Here is a 19,263-nt window from a genome sequence, read left to right on the forward strand (position 1 = left end):
CTCCCCAACAGACAGTGTTGCCTCAAGGATTTAAGAACAGTCCCACCCTGCTTGGAGAACAACTTGCAAAAGACGTAGATTCCTGGGAAGCCTCACCAGGAGAAGGGAAGCTATTGCAGTACGTAGATGACCTTTTAATAGCTACCCGAACAGAGGAAGCTTGCGTAGTCTGGACGGTAAGCCTCTTAAACTTTCTGGGTCTCCAAGGGTACAGGGTATCTGAGAAAAAGGCTCAGGTGGTGAAACAGAAAGTGATCTACCTGGGCTATGAAGTCAGTGCCGGGCAACAAACTTTGGGGCAAAATAGCAAAGAAGCGATATGCCAAACCCCGAAACCCCAGACAGTGAAAGAGTTATGGACTTTTCTGGGGATGATAGGATGGTGCAGATTGTGAATCTACAATTACAGGCTGCTCTTGAAACCGCTATATGAGCTCATTAAAAAGGAAAGAAGAGATCTCCAGTGGACAAAGGAGGCCACGCGGACCTTCAATCAGCCAAAGAATGCCCTCATGTCAGCTCCAGCTCTAGGACTTCCAGATGTGAGTAAACCATTCTTTCTATTTTCCCATGAAAAACTAAGGATTTCCTTGGGAATACTAGCAGAGGACCTGGGCCCATACCAACGGGCAGTTGCTTATTTCTCTAAGCAGCTAGATGCAGCAGCCAAAGGATGGCCTGGGTGCCTCAGGGCCGTTGCAGCAGTCGTGCTAAACATCCAAGAAGCATGCAAATTCACCTTGGGTGAAAATGACTGTGCTGGTGTCCCACACGGTGTCCACGGTGCTGGTGATGCCATGAAGATTTTTTGCCTTTTCTTTTATACCCCTGTTATACCTTTTTTACAACTTCTGTATTCCTAGTGCTTTTTGCCTACATTCTTGGACTTGTTTGTCAAGCTAAGAGACTAAACATTTTAGAAGTTTTGTAGCTAGAGATCAGTGTGCCCCAGACCCCAAGGTCCTCTCCAGAACACATTCTATAAACTAAGATAGAACCATCCAGGGGAAAGCTCCTTAGAGAGGGGGGCTCACTTGAGCCTCTCATTGAGGAATCTTTGATAAATTTACTAATTAGTAAAACCTATAATGTTATACCCGATCTTTTGGGGGGGGGCATTTTTTGCAAGGTGCATTTCGATGCATATGACCTGGATGTGTGCACCTAAGGATCCTTAAAATTAATACCAAAATCCCTTTTCCCCTTCTAACCGTGTATGACTTAATTTTAAGACCAAAAAAGGCATCAGTTGCTGGCGACCACGAAGGGACCCTAAAGACTTTGAAACTCACAGTCTTGGGTTGGAACACATCTTGCTTTGCCCCTCTCTTTGCCGGCAAATTACAGAGGGGCCGGAGCCACAGTCTAAGACTGTGACCAGGACTTTAGGACCCAGCAAAGAAAGGCAGAAGCACAGAAAAAGGTGAATGAAAAGGGGATTGATATTACCAAGATTGTGCTAGCACTAGAGAAGGAGATCTCCAAAGGGGTTAGAAAGGTTAGGGGCAGAGAAGCCCACGAAAGGGGAAAGCTTAAACTTTTCCCCTGCAAACTGTAGAAAGGAGGGGATGCCCTCCGTGAAGTCCACAAGAGCCCAGAGGCTGCACCCTACGCAGCCACAGGGGTGTCTCAGAGGTTGGTTGGTTAGTTGGTTGGTTGGTTGGGACCTCGGGAGGTTGAGGGTTCGAATCCTGTTGAGACCAGATTTTCACGCGCGTGCATTTACTGTTTGCTAAAACTAGTTGCTTTTTAGTATTTCAAAGTGCTGTTTTGAAGTGTTTGTGTAGTAAGCTAGATAAACTGCCCGGGAAATCGGAATTCTGAAGCCAGACTGCAGGCTGAATTCCGGAGTTAAGAGCTTCCCTCTGGCTGAGTTTTTCTGTCTGTGAGCAAACATGGGTGGTGTTTTTTCAGATGAAAATGAAAAAATCCCTCCTAACAGCCCATTGGAATTGATAATAAAACACTGGAAATGGCTGACAGGGTGAAAAACTACTTTGGACACCCGAGAATTTATCAGACTGTCCACACGGGTTTAGCCGACTTTAAAATTAAGTCAAGTAAACTGGCCTCGCTATGGGAGTTTGGAAAGTAACATCATTACTGACCTGATGGTAGAACTGAGATCATTACGTAGGTTTGATGAAGTAAGATATGCAGAACTTTTTACTATGTATCTGAACAAGGAAGAAGCATATGTAGTAGACAAAAGTACTATGAAAATGACTTTGAAGAGGAGAAAGGGAAAAAAAAAAGCCGCGGCAAGCTGACTCGCATGCTAATACAAACAGAGAAATTGATATGACAGATACAGATATGGTAGCACCAGCTTTGCGCAATGGGGGGGGGTCTCCCCCCCCCGTTCAACCGCCGGGGAAGCCCACACGGGGGGGTGGGGTGGGAGCGGTGGCTTCGCCACTGCCTCCGCCGCCTCCGCCAGCGGGGCAGCCCGCACAAGGGGGGGTGGGGAGTGAGGGAGCAATTACTCCGCCGCCGCCGCCGCCTCCACCGGCGGGGCAGCCCGCACAGGTGGGGGCGGGGGGCGGGGGAGCGGCGGCTCTGCCGCCGCTGTCTCCGCCGCCAGGGCAGGCGGCACAAGTGGGGGTGAAGGCGGAGAGTGGGGAGGGGGTGGCTCCGCCGCCGCCACCTCCGCCGCCGCCTCCGCTGTCTACGCCGCTGTCCAAGCGGGGGCAGGGGAGGAAGTGAACGGCCAGCTCCAAGCCGGCGGAGCGGCGCAAAGCCTCCCCGCCCCCAGCCTCGTCAGGGGCGGAAGGCGAATGCGGAGGTGGTAGAGATGCGAGTATGCCACCACCCCCTGACCGCCCCAGAGGGGAAGAAGGGGCAGGTATGCCACCGCTCCCTGACTTTTCCAGAGGTAGAGAAGGGATAAACTGGCCACCGCCCCCTGACCACCCCAGAGGTGGAGAAACTGCAGACTAGCGACCGCCCCCTGACTTTTCCAGAGGCAGAGACGGGGAAGGGGGAGGGAAAGGGGCAGGCCGGCCACCTTTTCCCGAGTACCCCAAACACGGAAGTGAAGGCAGAAATAGACATGGGCAATTGCGGCTGCCTTCCCCAATACAGAGAACCGCAGGTTTCCGAGCCAGAGACAGGAGGAGACGCTTGCTCTTCTCACCCTGCGGCGCGGCCAATGTTAAAGCTGAGGGCAGATGGGATGGCCCCGACCCAGGCGGCTCTTGCAGAGCTAGGGACAGGAGAAGGTCCTTGCAGCCCCTGCCTCCCTACCCCTCCACTGCCGCAAAAAGCTAGACAATTCCTGATCAACTTTCTGCTAGAACAATCTTTAAAACCAATGAAGCAATTTCAATCAAAAGCAAACGGGATGATTTTGATACAGATGGTTGATAGGAATGAAATGGCCAATCAAAATTTATAAAGAAATGACATTTATCATGCGACCGAAATATTGGTTTCAAAAGCCACGATCGAGGAAAGAAGCTCCGAGCCCGGGGTCGGAGCTGGGTGAACACGCATAGATCTGATCTCTATCGCACCAGACCTCCCAAGTTCACGGCTGCTGCTTCGGCTGGTCCCTTCTTATACAGTTTTTGGGTGAAGTCCGAATTAATTCTATTCTTCTCGTATTCATGAAGTTTTCTTGTCCCGAGTTGGGCTGCACAAAGCCTTTCCTGGGTCTGATGAATCGTCCATCCTGGGTGATGAGTGGGTCATTTCTGCTGATGGATGGGCCATCTCTGGTTCCTGGAACAGTTATTTTTAGTTCCCGGAATGTCCGATTCCTTCTCAGATGAGATGTAGATACCAGAAGGTAGTGATCAAATCGTCATAGTGCAAATGTCCCGGTGATAAGATCCAACCCCACCTAGGTCGAATCCTCACTTATTGTGAGAGAACTTCTTTTGGTGTTGTGAAATTTTTCTCTCAGCCAAGCCGGTGGGGGGGGGGGTTTGAAACTTTGTCTCTACATGGTCTGATTACATTCTAGTTTTATATATAATAGCACGAATTACATACTTTATTTATAACAATTCCCCCCCTTTTTTATATGGAAACATTAATTCGTGCTACCTTTTGTTACAAAAAAAATATAAACACTATCATCAAATACTTACTACAAATATAAAGGTATGAATATTCAAACAAAAGAATTCCTTTTAGTCGTCATAGCTATTTAGTTTCTCTTGTAACTCTAGCTTTTCCTCTTTTATCTGCTTTTCAAACTTTATCAGAACCTCGGCAGCTTTACTAGTTGCTTCTTCTTTTAATTCCATGATTTTAGAGATTTTATTGTTTTTGCCTAATCCTCTAGTAGCTAGTCCCTGGTCCATGGGCATTGCAGCTATTTGCATACCTTGTACTACTGAGTGTATTAATCTAATAAAACATGGTCTCATGCAGGGTATGAATATCACCCCGCCTGCTGACCAAAGTATGAAAATTGCTGCTTTCTTCCACCATGTACCATCAAATAATTGTTCTCACCAAGATGCTTGTAAGATGGAATTCCATTTTTGGACTGGAACATGTGCCACCTTTTTGATTACAGCTGCAAGGTCCCTGATGGTCTCTCCAATATTCTTTTAAGTCTTCTAAGGATTGGTAAGGGTTAGCTCCAGATTGCTTGTACCAGCAAAAGGTTGACTTGACTATTCTAATCACAATTTGCTTTTCTTTCTTGACTCCAATATTCTGCAGGGGTTCTGGTTGCCAGATTTTACTTTTATTATTTGAATATATATATATATATTGCTAGGGTGGATATACACGGGGTGTATCCTACAACCTCAGTATATTCACTTCCTTCCTTGCTGATGCAAATTATTCTTATTACTAGTTGGTTTAGAATCCAACCTTCAGGTCTCTGTGTAGTCCTTGAGAACTGATTTTTATCTCTTTTTAGAAGTTGTTCTGGAGCTAAGCCTTCCCGTTCCAAGGCTATTTTTCTGCTGATTTCAGCCCCCCCACATATCCAACAGTTGGATAAACCTAACTCAGTAGTGACTTCTTGCATTAAGTGTTAGGGGCTGGCCATTCCCAATCATTATACTGCTTTTCTAGTAGGTTGTATTGTTTGCTTAATGCCAATAGTCTCTCTTGTTTTATTCTTTTTTTTTCTTATTTCTGATTCTTGTCTCTTGAGCTCTAATGCTACCTGTTTCATAGTGCTTTCTGGGTCTATGCCATCTTTGTTCTTAGAAAAGCAAAAGGTGTTAGCATATTGCAAGCATGCCCTGTCATCATTTTCTTCAAGGTGGTCTAGTATAACAGGTTCATTGCTCAGGGTCAGTTTACCTTGATATTTTAAATTTTGCCCCACCTAGTAGGTTTTTTTCCATTTATAATACACATGCTTAATGTAGAGGTATCATAGCACAGATTGTTAACCTGAAAGTAGGCCACAAAAATGGGTTTCATTTTTCTTCTTATCCCAACAGTTTGATTACATTGGTTGCAAGCTGGAATAGGTTTTTGTGTGGTTTCCCTTTTAGATTTATTAAGGCGGTGTCTACTTTTAATCGGAGGTGCCCTTGACTGCCCGTGCTTAGAGCTTGCAACTTGGGGGTAGAACAAAATTACCCCATTTGTTTTACATATTTGGAATCGAGTGCCGTTTATATGACAGGTCTTGCCTTTCTTTCTAATTTCACAGACCTCTGGGACTTGATATGTACCCTGTTCCTTTAAGAGGCTTTGGCAGACACAGCTTACACCTCTCGGTGAGGTTTTCTGCCTCAGTGTAGGACCAGCTATCCGGCTGCAGGTTAGCTGTCTGGCATATGGCTAGGCTCAGAACCATCAGGAATTCCCACAGATGCATTCCTCTGCCTGTGCCTACGCCCACTGGGTTGCTACCAGCGTCGAGGTAAATGATCTTCTCGGCAGCAGGAATATTGTCCTGGGATCCTGTGGCCAGATCGAGCTGCATACTGCCTTTTGTACACGCCCCACCTGGAGAGTTTAGCTGTGTTAGTCCCGCAGGGTACTTTATTTAAAACCTGTGACACTCGACAGTCAGAATTTGTGCTAAAGAGTCCAATTTTCTCCTTACTTCGTTTTTGTATAGGTGATACTACTTTAAAGAATCATATTATACTCAAATTTGTAGCAAGCTGTAAAACACGGCTAGTCAAGTTTAGTTCTTCTTCTAAACACTTTGTACACAAGTCTCTGGGTCTATAGCCCCTTTGGCAATGAGTAACCCAAACCTCATGACAACATTCACACTCAAAAGAGACAAACGGGCAACATGGACAAGCAATTACGATACAACTTATCTGGTCCCTCCCAGTCATTTGCTGGGCCGGCGCAGTTTTATCTTTAAGTCTCCTGGGGCAGAAGTGATCCCCCACTCTGGTGTCTCTTCTTGAAGTCCCGTTTTCTTCACTCGAGAAGCTGTGTCCAGCCTCTCTCTGCTGTCTGAATTGCTGCGTCAGTCCATGCCTTCTCAATCTCTGTAGATTCCTGTTAATTTCTAATAGGTGTGGTTGTATTTGTCCATCCTCTGTCCCAGGGTGTCCTACTGGCATCCTGTATAACATTTCGAAAGGTGACAGCCCTGTCTCTAAATGCGGCATAGTTTGAATATTTAACAAGGCTAAGGGGAGACATTTTACCCATGACATTTTTGTTTCCAATTTAAATTTAAATTCTTAAAAGGCCGGTGGGCTGCAGGGCAACTTCCCAACACTGCTCGTTGAGATTTAGCCCGGTTTACTTTTTTGGCATGTCATCCATCCTTGTACCTCCTGCTTGGTTAACTCATAAATTTTTTACATCTAAAAAAATTTTTTTACTATATTCCTTTAACAGTAGCTCCCTCCCATCTGGTAACCTCCACTTACCTTCTTCTTGTTTTGCTCTTATTTTTAGGAAGTTTTCAATCCCCTTTTTGGGGGGTTGTGGGGGGTATTCTTTGGGTTTTCCTTGCTCGACCTCCAGGGTACTTACCTTTAATAATGCTGCGGGTTTTTTTGCTTCTTTATCAGCTCCTCGGGTCTGGAAATGCATTCCTGTATGCACTATTGAAATTGCCTCTGGCTCCCTGACAGCTTCCAGGATGTTTCATTATTTCCCTATGGATTAATCCTCTCCTTCTGGTGTTAAGTAACCCTCTTTCTTCCCAAATTTTCACAAAAGTGTGTACCACACCAAATGCATACTTGGGAGTCTGTAAAAATAGTCGTGTCCCCCCCCCCCTTTTTTTTTTTTCGTTAGTCAATGTCCCAGGCATTCTACCTCGGGTTCAGTGAACTGGGGTTTTGATTTGGAGACTTTTAACCCCTTGTCTCCTAAGAAATTTAACAACCTTATAGTTGCTTTTCTCACATCTCTTTCTGCTGGTCCAGCTACCAGCAAGCTATTCACGCACTGAGGCAGCCTGGCTCTCTGAACAAAACCGGCTGAGCAATTGCTCAAGAGCTCGGCCAAACGAGCTCGGTGAGTCCACAAACCCCTGAGGCAAGGAGGCTCACCCGAGCCGCCGCCCCCAGCGGGTTCCCGGATCCCCCCACCGAAAAGTGAAATAATCCCAGCTTTCCTCTGCCAGAGTACAAGTCCAAAAGGCACCCCTCAAATCTATCACGCTACACCAGGTATCTGAGGGGGAGATGCCACCCAGCAAAGTGCACGGATTAGGGAACCGTGGGGAACAGCGCCCCAGCTATTACTTGCTTCAGTCCCTTTCTCCCTTCTATGGGGAGAGGATATTGTTTAACCCTTAATCAGATCTTCTGGTCTTTTAATCTCTATACGAATAGGTGTCATTTCTATTCTGCCTGCCTCTCCTTTGGTATACTAGACTTTTGGATTCACCTTGTCTTTATCTTCTATGGTTAGTTTGTATAAGCTCACTACAAGCTGTGACTCCTGAAAGATCAAGCTTACCTCCAAAGCCACAATCTCTTCTTAACAAATTGTAGTCTGCCTCTTCAATCAACAAAACATTCCCTAGGCATGTCCTGGTTTGACATTTGAACTCTACATTTTTAATAACCGTGACCTTAAAGGATTCCCCTTTTGCTCCGACCACTGTTGGGGTATCTTTGCTTGTTGTACATCCACTCGGCAGTCACTGGACGGTGGTTTGTTCAGCTCCCGAGTCTACCAAAAAAATTAGTTCTTGCTTTAGGGGTCCGACTTTTTAGTTTTATCAAGGGCTTTCTGGACCTTAGTTTGAGAAGCCTCTGACAGTACTAGACGTCCTGAAAGATTTTCTCATCTTTCATCCTTCTCCCATGAATCAACCCCTTTTTCTTCTTGTGTGCTAAATATTTGAGATCTGCTCAAACTTTGGTGTTTGCTTCTCCTTTAAGAGAAACGGCAGAAGCGGTCGTTGTCAAGGGAACGGTGCAGGTGAGGGAGCGGGGGGGGGGGGGGGGTAGGAGGTGGGAATCCTCTCTGAGGCTGATTCCTCCAGAAGGGGGGGGGATAAGCGGAAAGTGCCGCTGGAACTGGCAAGGGGACAAGCTCCTCTGACAGACACCAGAGCCTGGGGTGGACCCTCTGCATGGGTCCACAGCAGCCACGGCGGCAGAACTCTGCTGCTGGCTGGCCCGGCGCAGCCCGTGGGGCCGCAGCCGGGTTCAATGGAGCTGTGTCAGACAACGCAGCGGGGGCAGGGGCCGGCGGAACGGCCGCGGACATCGGGACCGGGGCCGGCGCCGGGACTGGGGCCGCCACCGGGGCCGGGGCAGGGGCACGGGCAGGAGGCCGTAAGGGGATGCTGGTCTGTCGCCGGACCCGCAGGGGCTGGAGGGGGCGGCGGGAACACCGGGGCTACCGGCGGGGCCGCCCCACTGGGACAAGCGGTGGAGCCGCGGGCGGTGCCGTGAGAGCCGGGACAGGCGGGACCTCGGGCTCCAGGACCGGCGGCGCAACAGGAGCCTGGGCTTGGGGGGGCAATGCTTCCAAGGGGGCTCAACCCCTCTCTTTCTTGTTTGCCTTTTTCTCCTTTCCTTGGGTTTATTTCTCCTTCCGGGACAGTCCCCCCAGTGTTCTAGTATCCAGCTTAGGGACTATCTCTCGGGATTTCAGGTATCCCTTGTTCCTTCCCACCCCCTGATTTTTCCTGGGGTTTTCTCGGGATTTTACTCTTTTTCTGTTCCATCTTAAAGAAAAAAAAAATTACTTCTTACCTGGACTTTGCGCAGAGTCCTCTAAGTTCCTGAATTCGGTACCATTTCGAATTTGTATTTAATTTCTTACCGGTATAGTAGCCCTCGCAGGGGACCGCCCTGGGGGTTTTCCTCCGGTAACAGCTCTCAAACTTCTGACTTTTACCTGGACTATAATATGTCCGAGACAAGGGGGCTTACCAGTCCTTTGACCTCGATAAAGGACGTACCCTTCCCCCTGGTCGTCTGCGACCGATCCCCCGAATTTCTCGATTTATTCGGGCTTGACGTGTGGAAAAGAATTTAGGTTTTTACTCCGTGTCTTTCGCTTCCCCCGCGACCGACCTTTCCCTCGCGGGAGAGAGGAACTGCGATCTTGGGGTCCACACTCGCTTCGTGACAATATCACGTCTCACACACACGCTCGGTCGCCCTCACTCAACCACGCAATACTTACGGTCCGTTTTCCTGCGTGGATTCTTCGTGCATGTAGATTTTTATGAGTGAATTACCCTGCTGCGGCTCCGGGGATCCCACCCTGGGTCCCCCCCGAGATCCTGAGAGCTCGTTTTATTCCCTTTTCTCGATCGAGGTATCACTTTAAATTAGGTTCATTGATACGATGGGTCCGCAGGATCCCCTGTCCGTCCAGGCCACTAGAAAGATTAGCGGGGCGCCTCCTGACCGAAAAAGGGGTCCACGATACCCCAAATTGTATCACGTCGGGGTCACCAAAAATTGATAGGAATGAAATGGCCAATCAAAATTTATAAAGAAATGACATTTATTATGCGACCGAAATATTGGTTTCAAAACCCACGATCGAGGAAAGCAGCTCCGAGCCCTGGGTCGGAGCTGGGTGAACACGCATAGATCTGATCTCTATCACACCAGACCTCCCAAGTTCACGGCTGCTGCTTCGGCTGGTCCCTTCTTATACAGTTTTTGGGTGAAGTCCGAATTAATTCTATTCTTCTCATATTCATGAAGTTTTCTTGTCCCGAGTTGGGCTGCACAAAGCCTTTCCTGGGTCTGATGAATCGTCCATCCTGGGTGATGAGTGGGTCATTTCTGCTGATGGATGGGCCATCTCTGGTTCCTGGAACAGTTATTTTTAGTTCCCGGAATGTCCGATTCCTTCTCAGATGAGATGTAGATACCAGAAGGTAGTGATCAAATCGTCATAGTGCAAATGTCCCGATGATAAGATCCAACCCCACCTAGGTCGAATCCTCACTTATTGTGAGAGAACTTCTTTTGGTGTTGTGAAATTTTTCTCTCAGCCAAGCCGGTGGGGGGGGGGGGGTGTTTGAAACTTTGTCTCTACATGGTCTGATTACATTCTAGTTTTATATATAATAGCACGAATTACATACTTTATTTATAACATGGTTCTCACAGGGAGGGTGGTAGAAGAAGGGGCAGGATAGCCCGAGAAGCTATGAAAGCAGTCAGTCCAAAGGTCCAAAACAGATAAACGGGGGGAGGAAGAACTTGTATTAGAAGCACCTCTGAGACAGGCTGTGGGAAATCAAGGACTCATTTATATAGACACCATTTTCCCTCGGAAAATTACAGCAGTGGAAAAACTCAATTGGGAAGTACAAAGACAACCCAGAGAGAGTAGCTATGCCTGTAGAAACAGCCATAAAATCCCAAAACCCAGATTGGGGTGATCTAAATGTTAGGCTAGATGAATTATTGGATAAAACAAAGAGAGAAATGGTCAACAAAGCTGCTATATCTGCTATAGAAACTCAAATTGCAACTGGGAGTCTCCAAGGGTCAGTTAATGACATCTATCCCCTAGCAAACCCTGGCTGGGATCCCAATGTCCCAGAACAGATGGAAAAGCTGAAGCGATACCAGAAATAGGTGGTTGTTGGGTTACAATGTGTCGTTCCTAAAGCAACGAATTGGGCTAGGTTATATGAGATCAAACAAAATCCAAATGACACCTCCACAGGGTTTCTAAATAGGCTTAAAGAGGCTGCACAAAAATACACTGCCTTAGACCCTGACTCACCTGAGCAGCAGATCCACCTGGCCTACCTGTTTAGAGGTCAATCTGCTAATGACATAAAGAAAAAGCTGCAAAAGGTAGATGGGCCACCGGACATAAGTAAATTGTTGACTGTAGCCTGGAAGGTATACCAGAAGAGAGACTTAGCAGACAAAGATAAACATAATAAACCCCACCACAAAAAGAAGTATGATAAGGGAAAGTCATCTGACACATCAAAAAGGGGTCCCCCTTTTCCCCTATCTGAGGACCAATGCGCAATTTGCAAAAAGCAAGGACACTGGAAAAATGAGTGTCCATCACAAACAGAAAAGAAGCCCCCAGTTTTTGAACTAACTGTAAATATGGACTGATGGGGACTGAAGGTAACTACCCCAGCAAAGCCTTCAGTTGTAGCTAAGCTGGAGAATGATGATGTTGAATTTCTGGTTGATACAGGGGCAACATATTCTGTGTTAAATACTTTAAAAGGTAAACTGAGTCAAGACACTGTGAATATGATCAGAGCTACAAGGGTAAATGAAACAAGGCCTTTTCTCCAACCTTTAAAATTTAAATTGGGAAAACACTGGGTCACTCACCAGTTCCTGTATATGCCAAATTCCCCAATGCCATTATTGGGCAGAGATTTACTGAAAAATTGGAAGCAGAAATTAAGTTTTCCAAGGAAGGGGGAGTGAAAGTTATAATCCCAGAATCTAAAATTATTGAAGCAGCTGCTATACTTGTACAGGAATGCCATGGAAAAATTCCCAAAGAAGTTGAAGAAGCGGTCATTCAAATAGTGTGGGCCAATGATTCTCCTGGGAGATCCAAAAAAGCTGAACCTGTGACTATCACACTCAAAGCAGGGGCTACACCAGTAAGGCAAAGACAACATCCTCTGAAATTAGAAGCTCACAAGGGATTAGTACCTGTGATTGAAAAGTTTCTCAAATTGGGGTTGTTAGTGGAGTGTGAATCCAGGTACAACACACCAATCTTGCCAGTAAAGAAAGCTGATGGTAAAAGCTACAGGTTGGTACAGGATTTGAGGGAAATTAATAAGATAACAGAGGACATACACCCAGTGGTAGCGAATCCCTACACACTTTTGACAACGCTAACAAATGAATTATGGTGGTTCACTGTTTTAGATCTCAAGGATGCCTTTTTCTGCATTCCTGTGCATAAGAATAGCCAAGAACTTTTTTCTTTTGAGTGGGAGAATCCTGAAACGGGGAGAAAGACCCAGCTCACCTGGACAGTTTTACCACAAGGATTAAAAAACAGCCCGACCATATTCGGAAACCAGCTGGCAAAAGAGCTTGAGGACAGGAGGAAACAAGAACCAGGAGGAGCAATTCTCCAGTATGTTGATGACATCTTAATAGCAGCCAAGAGACGAGATGACTACATAAAGCTCACTGTAAGTCTGTTAAACTTTTTGGGCCAAAGTGGGTATCGGGTCTTGTTCCGGTTTGGCCAAATTTAGAAATATACCTTCTGAGAGAAGGCACAACCACCTCTCCCCCACCAGGTTCGGGAAAAATAAATTTTCCTCAAAGGAAAGTGAAGGAGATAAAACTATTTATTTAACAAACACACAGGGAAAGGAAAATAATGCTAAATAATAAAATCTCTCGCTGTGGAGAAAAAAACCTGGGAAAAAGTGTTAGAGTCCTCCCTTTGGTCTCCTCAGAGCTGGGGCTTGGCCCAGGGCCAGGCCCTCTGTGCCCGGTGGAAAGTCCTACTGATGTGCTCTGAGGTTGAAGCAGTCCAGTAGAAAAGGGAGACAATCCGAAATTCCAGGGAAGGAAAAGCAAAGTTCAACTCCCAGTCTCTCTCCGGAGAAAAAGAAACTGAACAACTGGCCAAAAGCTGACTGGAAAGCAGCAAGCCGGGTGCTTCCCCGCTTTCCTGCCACGGCTGAAAAAAAAAAGTCCGTATCTCTATGTGACCTTGAAGAAGCTGCAAACTGCTTTGAGAAAGTTTTGCGCAGTTTAAAAGTATAGAAAGGCACAAGAATTAATTTCTGGGCATAGGGCAGCAATATGGGATACACATCACAAAGTCACCCCAAGACATGTCTCTAAAGAGAAAACACAAGTTGCCAGGGAAACAGTAGTATACCTGGGCCTGGAAATTTTCCATGGACATCGACAACTCAGCAGAGAGCGGAAGGAAGCCATCTGTCGACTTCCAGAGCCCCATACCGTAAGGGAGATGCAGGCCTTCCTGGGAATGGTAAGTTGGTGTCGCCTATGGATATCAAACAGCGGTATATTGGTAAGACCTTTATATGAGGTCCTTAAAGAAGCTGAAAAAGGGACAATCATGTGGACAGAGAATGCAAGGGCTGCATTTAAACCGCTGAAACATTCCCTGATGTCAGCCCCAGCTCTGGGGCTGCTGGACTTGACGAAACCTTTTGAACTCTTTACATATGAGTGACTAAATGTTGCTCTGGGGGTACTGGCACAGCACCTTGGAGACCAGCGAAGAGCTGTGGCCTATTTTTCAAAACAACTAGACAATGTAGCCCAGGGTTGGCATGGATGCTAGAAAGCTGTGGCAGCAACAGTCCTTCTGATACAGGAGGCCCATAAATTCACCCTTAGGCAGCACATTGTCGTGTATGTACCCCATGCAGTGATAAATGTGCTGGAGCCAAAGGGGGGACACTTGCTCTCCCCTAGCAGGATGCTCAAATACCAATCTGTGTTGTTAGAACAAGATGATGTTACTCTAAATTCAACTTCTGTGGTAAACCCTGTGATGTTTTTATCATCCACATTACTTAACAGTGTGCCTGGGAATGATTGTTCGCAGACAATAAAATAAACTTATTCCAGCAGACCAGACCTGAAAGATGTTCCTTTGAAGGATCCAGACTGGGAATTGTACACTGATGAGAGCAGCTTCATGAAAAACGGTAGGAGGATGACCGGTTATGCCGTAACCACCTCAGATAAAATCATTGAGGCAAAAGCCTTGCCTCCAGATGTATCATCACAGAAAGCTGAACTCATTGCACTAACGAGAGCTCTAGAACTGAGCGAGGGGAGGTAGGCGAACATATGGACTGATTCTAAATATGCCTTCAGTGTTGTTCATGCCCACGGAGCTATTTGGAAGGAACGTGGCCTGCTGACTGCTCAAGGTAATGAGGTTAAGCATGCTAAACAAATTCTTGCACTTTTACAGAGCATTTGGAAGCTTACGGAAGTGGCTATCATGCATTGCAAGGGTCATCAAAAAGGGAAAACAGCCCCTGAACTGGGAAATTGTTTTGCTGACGAAACAGCCAGGGGGATTGCAGAAAAAGGCATTTTTGCAGTGGTACCACAGAAAGAGATAGATTTGTTATCATTTACCCCAAAATACAATCAGAGGGATCACAAATTAATTAAGTTCCTTAAAGCTGAAATCAAAGAAAGTAGGTGGGCTGTTACCCCAGTAGGACAAGTCATAGTTCCACCCTGATCCTTCGGGAAATAGCCCAACAAGAGCATGAAAGTACCCATTAGAGAACAGAAAATCTTTTAAAACATTTGAAGAAAGTAGTGATAGGGAGAGGAATGACTGATATTGTACAATCTGTAACTAGCAAGTATGAAACCTGCTATAAATACAACCCTGACACAAGCGAGAAAGTTGTGTTAGGAGAGACAAAGACAAGAGATCTCCCGGGAGATTATTGGCAAATAGATTTTGCTGAGATGCCACGTAGAGAAGCATGCAAGTATATACTGGTACTGGTTGAATCCTTCAGTGGATGGCCTACGGCTTTCCCCTGTCGCACCAACACAACAAAAAAAAGTAATGAAAGCTTTGCTCAATCATATAATACCCAAATTTGGCGTTGCTTTAGGAATATTGTCAAATAGAGAACCACATTTTGTTGCAACAGTGGTTGGGGAACTTAGCAAGATTTTGGGACTTACCTGAGACCTGCACACACCATACAGGCCCCAGGCAAGTGGCAAAGTTGAACGCATTGAACAGGACCCTCAAAACCCAGATTTGCAAGATTTGTCAAGAGACATCCATGACATGGGTTCAAGCCCTGCCTATAGCCTTGCTGAGAGTCCACATACAGCCAAGGCAAAGGGACAACATCAGTCCCTATGAAATATTATATGGCAGGCCATACCAGGTTCCACATATCCCAGGGGAAATTCATATGAGAGGTAAAAATGATTTGCAAAAGTATTTAATGGCTCTGAGTTCCACTTTGCAGAAGCTCCAGAGATTTGTTGCGTTATCCAAACCAATAGGATTGGACACACCTGCTCATCCATTCCAGCCTGGAGACTGGGTCTACATCAAGTGGTGGGACAGTGACCCCTTGCAAGCCAAGTGGAAGGGACCATTCCAAGTTTTGCTGACCACTTTTACTGCAGTCAAGGTTGCTAGCAAGGGACCATGTATTCACTACTCCAGGCTGAAGAAAGCTTCTGCTCCTAAAACTACCAAGAAGACAGAGACTGATACCAATCACAAAGATGCAATTTAAACTGTTTTTTACATGTTTGCTGTTTGCCCAACTGGTAACCATGGTTCAGGGTTCACCCCATGATTTGCATAAGATTGTGGTCCAAAATGTGTACAAAATTCTTAATGAGAATAAGAATTGCTAGATCTCTACTCAGTTACTACCCCTAGATGGGAGGGGTCACTGGCCATTGATTGGCATTTTAATGGAAGAATTAAGAAAGATTTAGATGAAATTCAAAAAAGAACTCAAATTCTACATGAAGTAGCTTCTAGAAATAACACCTTAAAATTTAGTCATATGTTTTATACCCTCACCTCATAGTTACCAAACTGAGCCTGGATAAAAGAAATATTCATAATAGCTGTAATTGTAGTTATCTGTGTAATTGCCTGTATAGCAGCCGGTTGTGTAAACCAGTTCTGTAAATAAAAAATAGAACAGAGTAAAGACTAGACAAGATAAAGTTTTGTTAGTCTCTAAAAGGGGGGAAATGATGCCATGAAGATTTTTTGCCTTTTCTTTTATACCCCTGTGTCGCGGGTTGGGTTTGTAACCGGGCAGAAACACCAATTTAGTGTAGTGGTTTGGTCTAAAATACTCATTACTGTTTATCTTCTGTGAGATAAGAATTAGGAGAAATGCAAAGCAGGCACTAACTTGAATGAATATAAAGAAGTTTATTAACAGACCTAAAAGAAGAACAGAAAAAAAAATTATACCACCTTCAGAACTCTCCTCCTCCCCCCACCTTCCTCCCTTCTCCCACTCACAATGTAAAAAGACAACCCTTAAGATGTTCAGTCTGTTTACCACTTCCATAATAACCTTGTTCAGTCCATTTAGAAAGAGAAGTCTCTTCTTGCTCATGCTATGAAAACATTATCACAACAAGGCAGCCACCCACTTCCAAATATTGTTCAGTCCATTTAGGAAGGGGAGTCTCTCTGCTTGCAATGTGAATCCCTTCCCCTGACTTGCAGCTTTTCCCGCAACTGCTTTCGGGGGTCCACTCTTGAAGTCTTTTAGGGTACAATTTTAAGGTTGAGCCGTTCAGAAACAAAGAAACAGAGGCCTTTCTACTTCCCTGGGAGCAAAGGGTCTTCCTCATCTTCATCGTTAGAACTATCTCTGGGAGCATCTCTAGGAATTGAGGTTTTCTCCTTTCCCATTTGGAGCAAAAGTCCTCATCTGGTTCATCTGGTTCATCTCTCTCTGTCCAAACTTCTCATGAAATTACAGCTGCATCAGCATCTGCCTATTGCTTACAAGTTGAACACTCCACCCCCATATCTTCATGAAATTACAATGGGATACTCTGATATATCATAGCTTCACAACAGACTTTCAGCTTTAAGCATCTCCTCTCTCTCTTCCCTCAGGTTTTCAGCTCTTCACAGCAATAAAAGGGTTAATCTCACCTCGGCCTTACAGCTGGAATGTGGCTTATCGCTGTTGGTCACCTGACCTCTTCCGGACAGAGGTGCCGCTTTGCTGAAATCTTGGCCGCAGTGGAAAGGGGGGTGGTTCCGAGCCGCTCTGGCTGCCCACGGCAAGGCAGTGGGGGGGGGGTTCCACGGCTGGAACAGGCCCATGGCTCCAGGCTGGCCGTGGCCCGGCCCGGCCTGGCCCAAGCAGGGCCTGGCCGGGCCTGCTGGCTCCCGCACGGGGCCTGCAGCCACCTGTCCCAGCACCGGAAACGAGAGAGAGCTTGGGGGGGGAATTTGTCTATTCTTAAGTGTGCATCACAGAGGCGGTCACAACTTTAAGTGGCTTAAAGAATTGTCCATATTCAAACTGGCCAGCTGATAGGTTCTATCAGGTCCCAGAGGAAACTGTAAGCACCCCTTAGCAAGGACATCCCTTCCGGGACTGTGCTTGCTAACCTATGACACCCTGTTATACCTTTTTACAACTTCTGTATTCCTAGTGCTTTTTGCCTACATTCTTGGACTTGTTTGTCAAGCTAAAAGACTAAACATTTTAGAAGCTTTGTAGCTAGAGATCAGTGTGCCCCAGACCCCAAGGTCCTCTCCAGAACACATTCTATAAACTAAGATAGAACCATCCAGGGGAAAGCTCCTTAGAGAGGGGGGCTCACTTGAGCCTCTCATTGAGGAATCTTTGATAAATTTACTAATTAGTAAAACCTATAATGTTATACCCGATCTTTTGTGGGGGGGCATTTTTTGCAAGGTGCATTTCGATGCATATAACCTGGATGTGTGCACCTAAGGATCCTTAAAATAAATACCAAAATAAAATTCCTTTTCCCCTTCTAACCGTGTATGACACTTGATTTTAAGACAGGAAAAGGCATCACCGGAAGTGAAAGATGGGCACTGGCTCTCCCCACAAAGGTTCCTGAAATATCAAGCCATCATGGTGGAACAAGATGATGTAGAAATAGTGGTAACTAACATTGTCAACCCAGCTTCCTTTCTCCGTGGATATCAAGGGGAACCGGTACGCCACGATTGCCTGGAGACTATCGAAGCCACCTACTCCAGCCGCCCAGATCTAAAGGATACTCCTTTAGAAGATGCAGAGACCTGGTTTACTGATGGGATCAGTTATGTCATGAGTTGAAAGCAGCATGCTGGGTATGCAGTTACCACCTGCCGGGAGGTGATAGAATCCAGACCCCTGCCAACAAACACCTCTGCACAAAAGGCTGAAATAATCGCCCTAACCCGTGCCTTAGAGATGGCAAAAGGAAAGAAAATAAACATTTATACAGACTCAAGGTATGCATTTGGAGTTGTACACGCACACGGGGCCATTTGGAAAGAAAGAGGACTGTTAAATTCACAGGGAAAGAACATCAAATATGCACAAGAAATAATGCGGCTGTTGGAAGCTGTCCAGCTACCTGAGAAGGTAGCAATCATGCGCATAAGGGCACATCAAAAGGTGAGCTCAGAATTGGAAGAAGGAAATTAACTGGTGGACAGAGAGGCAAAAGAAGCAGCAAAAGGTGAGGTAACAACAACTGGAGCCTTGATCCCAGATGGACAACTTTCCCTAGAGGGTAAGCCAACATATAACAAAAAGGACAAGAAACTGATTAAAGATGAAGGGGGAACATTTAACCAAGAGGGAGGGGCTATCACCGCAGAAGGAAAATTGGTTATTCCCTCCTGTTTGCTATGGTTACTAGTAAGAGAGGAGCACCAGAAAGCGCATTGGAGAACAAATGCCTTATATAACTACTTTATTGGGAAAATTATCGCTAGAAATTTATACGAAACCATTGTGCAGGTAACCCAACAGTCTAACCTTTGCCTCCAGACTAATCCCAAAAATACCCCCAAACTGTAGAGGGATTCCTTGTGGAACAGGGGCATATGATACCCTAAGAAAGTCTGGCCAACCCAGGGTTGCTGAGGAAGAACCCCTGAACTGGCCTCAGGCTGCAGGCAGGCCTGGAAGACAACTGGCAGCAGGCAGCCTTGAAAATCCTTGGCAAAGTTATACACTGGTCGGCTCCCCCACTGCTTAGAGGCTGTCTCGTGGGAATAGGGCGTGAAGCTTTGCAAAGTAGATATAAGTTAGTGAAAGTAAACAATAAAGCAGAGAAAGATGCTCAAATCGTATCAATGTTCGTGTCATTACTCTGGCTGGCTCCCCTGCACTCGGGACCCCCCCGCTAAACCTGGCACCCGAGC

This window comes from Aphelocoma coerulescens (genome assembly GCF_041296385.1).
Source record: "Aphelocoma coerulescens isolate FSJ_1873_10779 chromosome W unlocalized genomic scaffold, UR_Acoe_1.0 ChrW_unloc_scaf_2, whole genome shotgun sequence".
Taxonomy (NCBI): domain Eukaryota; kingdom Metazoa; phylum Chordata; class Aves; order Passeriformes; family Corvidae; genus Aphelocoma; species Aphelocoma coerulescens.